General features: G+C 43.4%; 1 pseudogene; it reads right to left on the bottom strand.

Moving 5' to 3' along the window:
- Positions 1-1359: 1359 nt before the first annotated feature.
- The window catches only part of LOC101648821, a 37713-nt pseudogene continuing 30561 nt past the window's right edge, over positions 1360-8511 (bottom strand).

The following is an 8511-nucleotide window of genomic DNA, read 5'->3' as shown; positions in this document are numbered from 1 at the left end:
TCACAGTCTAGGAAACTCACAAGGGCAATTTTTTTCTGCCCTCTAGGGTTGCTATGAGCTGGAATCAGCTGGCCGGCAGTGAATTTTAAGTGAAGTGGAAAATACCATTGGCTTTCTGGATATAGGTTTGAATAATAATTTGATTTCCTCCAACTCCTGCCATCTACTGGCTGCAAATATGTACGAAGGGGCTTCACAAAGTTCTTGGGAAAACTCCATTCTCTTTTAATTTAAGCTGGAGGCCTGCTTGTGCAGTGGTTACATGTTGGCCTGTTAACTGCAAGGTCGCAGGTTCAAGACCACCAACCACTCCACAGGAGAACAATGGGCTTTCTATTTACATACAGTATTATAGTGTGGGGAATTCACAGTGGACAGTTCTACCTTGTCTTATAGGTAGGAGTTGGCGTTGACTTGGTGGCAGTGAGTTTGATATTGAGTGTTTTTAATTTCAAAATGGCCAGTATCAGTTCTTTTCAGCCCAGCAGTGCCTAGCGCACCTATCTTTTTGCATTCTACTTCACTTTTGACGACTTCTGATTTTCTTTGATTCAGACTTCATGCATTCCACATTCGAATTGTGAAAGGCTGTTTGCAGCTGTTTCTTTTCCTTTTGAATCATGTCCCATCAGCAAATGAAGGCCCTGAAAGCTTCACTCATCCGCATTTTTACAGTGGCCTTGACATTGAGGAGGCATCTCTTCTTCAGGCAGATATGGAGTGAATTCCAACCTGAGACACTCACCTTTCAGCACTCTGACAGGGTTCTGCGCTCTTCATACGGTTTCTCAGTGCCTCTCAGAATCTCTCAGAAGTGGACAGCGTATTCCTTCTGTGTAGTCTATTGCTAGTCAGGAAGCTCCACTGAAACCCGTTCACCAGGGGTCCATCTGCAGGTATTTGTAACATTCAAGGCACCACAGTGCGGCAAACGGAGAGAGGAGTGGTGGGGAGGCAGCGAGCCCTTGCATAAGAGACACGTTTTGCAGACTGAAGCTTATCTGCCCTCCCTCCCTCTCCTCTGGTTTCATGCCATGTGGACTGTGATACTGGCTGTTATCTTATTGCCCAACAGATTCCATTTCATCTTTAGTTTTTAAACAACCTAGCATTGGATTTCTTATAAAAACAGATTTTTTTTTACTTTAAAATAAGTGAATATTGTACATAAATGCTTTCCAGGAATGATCTAAGCAGACATTAAATGTAAAGTTGTCTCTTATCTCTTTCACTGAGACGCGTACAGCCTTTGTGGGCTTTGTGTCCATTCTCTGCCAATGGCCGTGCCGTGTTTCCATAGCCACATGTCGAGATTCTAAAAACAGATCATTTATCTAGGCAGGAACTTTTCTCGTGGCTCTATTTGATGGCCAGTTTACACAAGTAACTTGCCTTAGATTCATTCTCAGTGCACATCTACAAAGAACAAGAAAAATTTGAAAGATTGCAATTTGGCAATGTCTATTAAATAGTATACAGGTAGCCCTTAGCAGGTTAGGGCAGGTTGCATTCTCATGACTCCATCATAAGTCTGTTCAGATGTTAAATTGAATATTTTTTTTTCAAAAGTTCCATTTTTATCACCTTTAATCATCAGCATCTTTGTAAATCCAATCTTTGAAACTTGTGCAAGTGAACATCTGAGAATGATAATATCAGCAAATCACACCTGCAACATTGTAGGTAGTACATATTGCTAAGGATAAGTTGTGAAAAACAACAACCATAGCAGATGGCCACAAATGTGATTCATTATAATTCAAATATGTCATGTTGGGAACTAAAAGTATATATCTCTATATGTTCTAATATGAAGGGGCTTCAAAAAGTTCACGGAAATATTCATTATCTTTTTAATTGATTTTTTCCACAAACTTTTGAAGCTCCTTCATATGTGCTTCCTTTGATATAACAATCTCCCGATGAGGAATTTAACCTTACTAAAAACTCTTTTTCATCAGTTCATCAGTAAAAGACTGGTTAACTAAAAGCATATCCTTAGAATGGGCTCTTAGCAGCTGTTAAAACAACGGAGCTCGATCTGTCAGTAACTACAGTAACTTGGCGGGGAAACAGCTGCCAAAGGATGTATATAACATAATCAAAGTTTTGCCTTAAACATGGACATATATACAAATTACACACATAGGTATGTTTGTGTATTTAATTCTTTAAAAGGCTAGATAAAACACTGAGTTGTCCTCTGGGGTGATAGATTTATAGGGTGTGTTTTCTTTCCTTCTTATACATTTTTAAAATGTTTTGATTTTTAATAATTATCAAGTGTTGTTTTTGGAATATGTATAAATATTTAAATTCCCTCTTCCTTTCCTCTTGGTTCCCTTAAGACCAGTTAGGAAGCCCAGCAGAGGGGCAGTCTGGGGTCTGTGATCCTGAGGGAACTGGTGTGTGAGGCATTGGGCATCCCTGCTCAGTGCGCTGTTTCATTTAAAAGTCTTACCCTGACTGAACCATTCAGCCTAATTAAAAATGGAAAATTCATGGAAGGAGAGGTTTTCCTCCCCACCCCAGGGGACCCATTCTTTCCTGGCTCTCTGGATCCTTCCAGTTCATTAGCTAAGCAGGAGTTAGGGACTGCCACAGCTGGTGCCTTCTTGAGTGTCGCCTCTGATCTCCTCAGCAACCCCCGTGGTGGAAAGCAGCATGCTCTGAGCAGCCTGCTAACCCACAGGCTGTCTCTCCAGCAGGCCTGCTGGCTGGGCCTCCCTCTTTACCCCTCCCTCTCCGAGCCACGGTGTTGTGGACAACCCTCAGGAAACTCCAGGAACTGAGCAGCGTATTCTTCTAGGTTGGAGGGTTGCTTGAGGCACTCAGACCTGAGTGCCTTACCCCAGACCAGAAATGTTAGAGATGGCCAGAGCCAGTCATCCTCTAGATATGTTATTAAGAGAGACCAGTCCCCGGAGAAAGACGTCGTGCTTGCTAAGGTAGAGGGGCAGCGAAAAAGAGAAAGAGCCTCGACCAGATCTTTGGACATGGTGGCTGCTGCGGTGGGCTCCAACCTCAGCACAGTCGTGCGGATGCTGCGGGCCTGGGCGGTCTATAGATAGACAGGGCCACTGGGAGTTGGAACCAGCGGCACCACAGAACAACAGTCACTTTATCTGAATGAGGACCATTGGGTTCCCGTGGTGACTGGATTCTAAACGTTGGGGGGATTTACATTATAAAAGGAAGCTGCGCTTCCTCTGCACCTGAGACCTCCTTTGTGGGGCTGCTCTCCCAGGACTGTTCTTATTGCCCAGGAGAAGCCCCAGGAAGGACACAGGACTGAGCATTAGGCTCCTACTCATTTAAAGATGGCAAGGCAGGAGGAGTCACACAGCACTTACTCATATTATGGGCACCTGGTTTAGAGTCTGGTGTGATGGCCACTCACGTGATCCTAGAAATGGAGGAGAGTGATGCAGAGGCTCCAGCAGAAGTCAGAGTTCTGCGCAGGACTCCCTGCTGCTCCTGGACTCCAGAACCAGGCTCCCACATGCCACATTACAGAAGGTTAGAAAACCACTTTAGTTTGGTCGTTTCTGACTTCTACAATAGAGTTTCTATAAGGTTGATTCTCTACCCCCCACCCCTCTCAGAGATGATTAAATTGACAGACGTGGAGTGGGCCAAAGTGTAAAGTGTAGTTGCTGAGTAATATAGAGATTCTGTGAAAATAGTCGCTTTCTCCATTCAAGGTTAACTCAATCAACTTTTCTTCATGACCTAATACATTATTTGCTTTCATTATTTAATAAGAAACAAATCTTCATGATAATTTTTAGTGCTTTTCTTATGCCATTATAAAATAAAGGAGTTTTAAAAGTATATATATAGGGAAATATAAGGAGAGCAATTTTTGTATTTAGCTAGGGATAAATTGCACAATAGAAATTTACCTCAGATGTGTGTGTGTGTGTGTGTGTGTGTGTGTGCGCGTGTGTTTTCTTTTTAGTCAAGGACTATAGTGCTTGTGGCAGAGCCCACAGAAATTCACTATTATCTGCATTCTCTATTTCCCGGGCACACATTCAGGTCTCATTTCCCAGCTTCCTTTGCCATCAGGTGTGGCCTGGGACTGACTCAATGAGATGTGAGTGGGAGTAGCATGTGCCTCCTGCAGACTTGGGCCACAGAAACTTTGCATGGACCTTTGGACTCTCCTCTCGAGTTCCCAGCGGACTGGAGAAATGCAAAGGTTAAGGGTAGAGCAGAGCCACAAGATGAAGGGAACTGGGTTCTGATGAAGCTGTGGGGCAGAATCTCTCAGATCGTTAAGCCACTGAGAGTTCTAGTTTCTTAGATCCCTTATGCCTCATTAGATGAGCTGCTTAAGTAGGGTTCAGAGGTGCTTTCGGTGCTGTCCACTTTCCTCAGCGCAGTGATCCGGATACGACTGAAATGTTAATGGTCTAGATTGTTAAGTGTTCATTTGGAAAGAGAGCTATACATGGCAGCAATAACTCTTTAAGGCAATCCTTTTTTTTTTTTTGACAGCAGTATCCTGTGGAATATTTATGGGCAAGCCCACAGAGACTGTTTATATTTGAGTGCTGCTGCTTTTAGTCTCAAGGACAAAAAAATGGACTTTCCATGAAACAAGACTAAACAAAACATAAAATACCCACTTTCCTCAATTGCAGCACAATGGTGAGGGATAGGGATCATTTCTAAGAAGCCTTCCAGAGAGGCCGTCCTGATCTTTCATGCTGGCCTGTAACAGAAACGGACTCTGACTAACTTTCAGTAAAATGAAAGTAGGATGAATTTATTAGACACATTTGTGAACTTCACCCAATAGCAGAAAATGAGAGCTCATGAGGGTAAACGCTATGGTAGTTCCAGTGGTCTCAGTAGGAAAGAACCCATGCAAAGTCTCTTCAGTGGCCCACAGAGTAGCTCCGCTGCACTCCCCTTCCCTCCATGTTCCCCTCTCTCCAGTGTTCTAAGTGCTCAGGGGTAGGAAGCAGACCCAGATTGCTCACATGCTACCCTTTGGCCAGGATAGGGTGTCCAGACCGAGAGCCCCAGGAGTACCACCTAGAAAGTGGAAGAGAAATGCTCCCACCAGAGAACTCCAAAAGGCGGTAGCTCTAAAAGGAAACACGGAAGAGTGCCCGGGTACACACAGAACGCCTGTAATTAAAGGCATCAAAGGTTCTAAGTAAAAGTTATCAGTCGTTTGAATGGTAGTCGGAAGAGCTACAATATTTTTGTTCCTTGTAGTATAAATGAGATTCTGGGCATATATTTCAAAGTAAAGTACACATCAGCAGGCTGCATTATGGATCGTTAACAGTTTTTAATATTGTGCTTGAATTAGCAACATTAGGAGACTTAACTGGGAAGTGTCTTAAAAATTGATAGCCCCTTTTCAAAGTATTTATTCATTTTGTAATAAGCAAAGCTTGGGTTCATTAGCACCTTAGGTCAAAAGGACCGTGAGGGAAGCATAGGGGCCTGTTATTGATCCTTGAGTCGCTGGGTTCTTAATCATCAGCTCTTCACGCCCCATGAACCCCAGCTACATTCATTTATAAAAACATGCACTTCAAAATAATTTCAGATGTAGAGAAGAGTTTCCAAGATATTCATTTATACATTTCTAAATGGCACATCATAAACACAGTCATTTAAACTTTAGATAGAATAAGTATTTAAAACCATGAAGTTTTCATTTTTATTTTAAGAAACTTGGATTTAAGTTTTCTATCTTATACTTACTGGTTTTAGACAATGCCAGACAAGCTACTTCTCTGTAAAAATTGGCCACTGTGTTCCCCTCTACTGCATCCTTCCACCTTTCCCTTCTGCTAACACTGGCTGACACCACTCTTTCCCTGGTGTTTTGTATCTGCCCTAAAGCACACTGCCAGCCCAAGCCGCCAGTGCAGGCGCTTTCTGACGCAGAGAGAAGAGATGGCCTTTGAAACCTCCCTGTTACCCAGCCTTTTGCTGATTTAACGCAGAAGCCTCAACATCCCCTTTCCTGAGCCTGGAGTACACAACCTTTCCACTTACTAACGAGGAAAAGAGGAACTTAGAAAGGGAACGAAAACCAACTCTAGGCTCTAAAGAGTGTTGTGTGTGGCAAATAGACCGGGATATAAACTCCAAAAGACAACCCATTGACAGCCTGCACGTTAACACTGAAAGTAGTACCTGTCGTTCAAGACCGTGGATTCAAATAATTCATTTTAGCCACATGCTACTCAGATCCTTGATGGGCTAATCTGCTGCGGTCATGTACTCTGACAAATGCCCACGGGGAGGGGAATAGTATTGTTCTGGCACCATGTCATGCCTCCGACAAAAATCTGCTGAAAACCAGATGCCTGGTAGCCATATGACAGACGCTCCCCCCCTGAGGAGGGGGTCCCCTGAGGGCTCCTCGAGTGGCTGCGGTGATTATGCTGCCTGCCCCCCCCCTAATGGGCAGGCTGGGAGGGAGAGATGGAGCCCTGAACATCTCGGAGGTGACACTATCTGGGTGGTAAAGACTCCAAACAAGATTTAGCCTCAGCTCAGCAGCTGTCCTGTGGCAGCCCTCTCTGCCATCTGGGGAGCCAGGTTTGGCGTGGAGTTGAGGTCCTCAGGCTGGTAGAAAACCCCCCATTCATGCCTGAGTGTGGCCAGAGGCCTCACTTGAGAGAGGGGAGGCGGGGAGAGAGAAGAGTAAGCATCATGAGTCCTTGTTTTCTTTCATTAAAAAAATTAACCCACGGGCTATTGTTCTGGTCCTCAAGCCACAGCCGTGAGTGAGAGTGTTTATTTTGCCACCACTGGGGATCATAATAAGGAAAAACAAACCGCACAGCAAAGAACCGGTGTCCACTTGGCAAGGAGGTTCGCCAAGAGGAAGTGTTTGCCCGTGGTGGGTGTGCTTAGAGATCCAGTAGGGTCACTGGAACAGTCACATAGTGAAAGCCTGGCCACTTGGTAAAGAAAGTGGATCCAGATGTGAGGGAAATAGTGTTTCTGTACCGCCACCCACCAGATTTGTCGCAGAGCCAGGAAGTACGAGGGGCAGAGGCTTGGAAGGATCCTTGCCTGTGGTGGCTGCAGCTAGAACAGGAAGACAAAGGAGGCCTCGCCTTCTTTTACTGAGTGATGGACATTTCCTGGGAGTGTACAGGAGAGGGTCAGATGGAGGACCTGATTTGTTAGGGTTCAAAATGAAATCTTTAGCACTAAGCATGCTTGCTGAGATAGAATCGTTTTGATTCAGGACTCTGTGAAGAATATTCTCATCTGTGGAAATATGATGTGAAGTCATTCATTTTAGAACAGAAACCCTAGCATGCCATATCAGTGCCTCTACGAGGGGACTTCAAAATGGTTTTCTGAAAGAGCTCCACTATCTTTTGACTCCATTTTCCATGAACATTTTAAAAACTTCTCAGAGAAGAATAGTGGGGAAAATGATTGAGAAACAAGAAATCTGATTTATGACTTAAGTTATTTCACCAATTTGTTTCAATTTCCTTATTCATTAAATGGGAAGGATGAAACGTGTGACAAGAATGGTTACTATCTCTGGCAGATTAACCACATACCACGTATTTTATGTATGTAAACTTATTTCTCTGCCAGTCCTCTGACATAGGCAGTATCATCATCAGCAGCAGCAGCAGCATCATCCTTTTATAAAGAAGGAACTGAGGCCTGGCTGAGTAACTGAATGGCATATAGCTAGGAAGCAGCACAGCTCGTTTCACCGGGTCACCAACCTCCAAACCCTTTTTACTGTCAAGCCTCATTTTATTGCTCTCTGCTTTACTGCATTTTGCAGATATGGCTCATTTTATAAATTGAAGGCATGAAGCAACCCTGCATTGAGCAAGTCTATTGATGACCTTACTCCAAGTCCATTGGTGACCACACTTTGTGATTCTCACACTATTTCAGACTTTGGGCATAATGTTTTGCATAATTATACTGAGTAGCCTAGAGTATAATGTAAATGAAACTTTTGTAAGCACTGGAAAACCAGTATATTTGTGTGACTCGCTGTATTGCGTCACCAGCTTTATTGTGTTTGTCTGGCACTGAGTCTGCTCATATCTCTGAGGCACGCCTGGACTGACTCCCACACCAGACAGCCCACTCTACTTACCTCGCAGGGTATGGCAAGAATGAAATTATCTAATAGAAGAGAGCTAATTTTGACCAGCTGTTAGAATGGGAAATGTTACCTTTGAAGTCTCACAAATGTGGATTTGAGTTCCATTACCTTGTAGCTAATTGAAAATTACTTAATCTTTACTCATTTTTGGTTGCTTTGTCTTAAGTGGAAATGGTAATAACTTTTTTTCTGATCACTGAAAAATCAGAGATAATAATATAATGTGCTTAATTTGTAGTTTACTCACTGCCATTGAGGTGACTCTGACTCTAGTCACCCCCTATAAGACTTTCAAGAATGCAAATCTTTTTTTTTTTTTTTTAAACATTTTATTAGGGGCTCATACAACTGTTATCCCAATCCATACACACATCAATTGT

The sequence above is a fragment of the Echinops telfairi genome, unplaced genomic scaffold (assembly GCF_000313985.2).
Source record: "Echinops telfairi isolate 266 unplaced genomic scaffold, ASM31398v2 ScPeMD7_18;HRSCAF=68, whole genome shotgun sequence".
NCBI lineage: Eukaryota > Metazoa > Chordata > Mammalia > Afrosoricida > Tenrecidae > Echinops > Echinops telfairi.
Note: the sequence above shows the minus strand (reverse complement) of the source record. Positions and strands in the feature narration are given on the sequence as shown.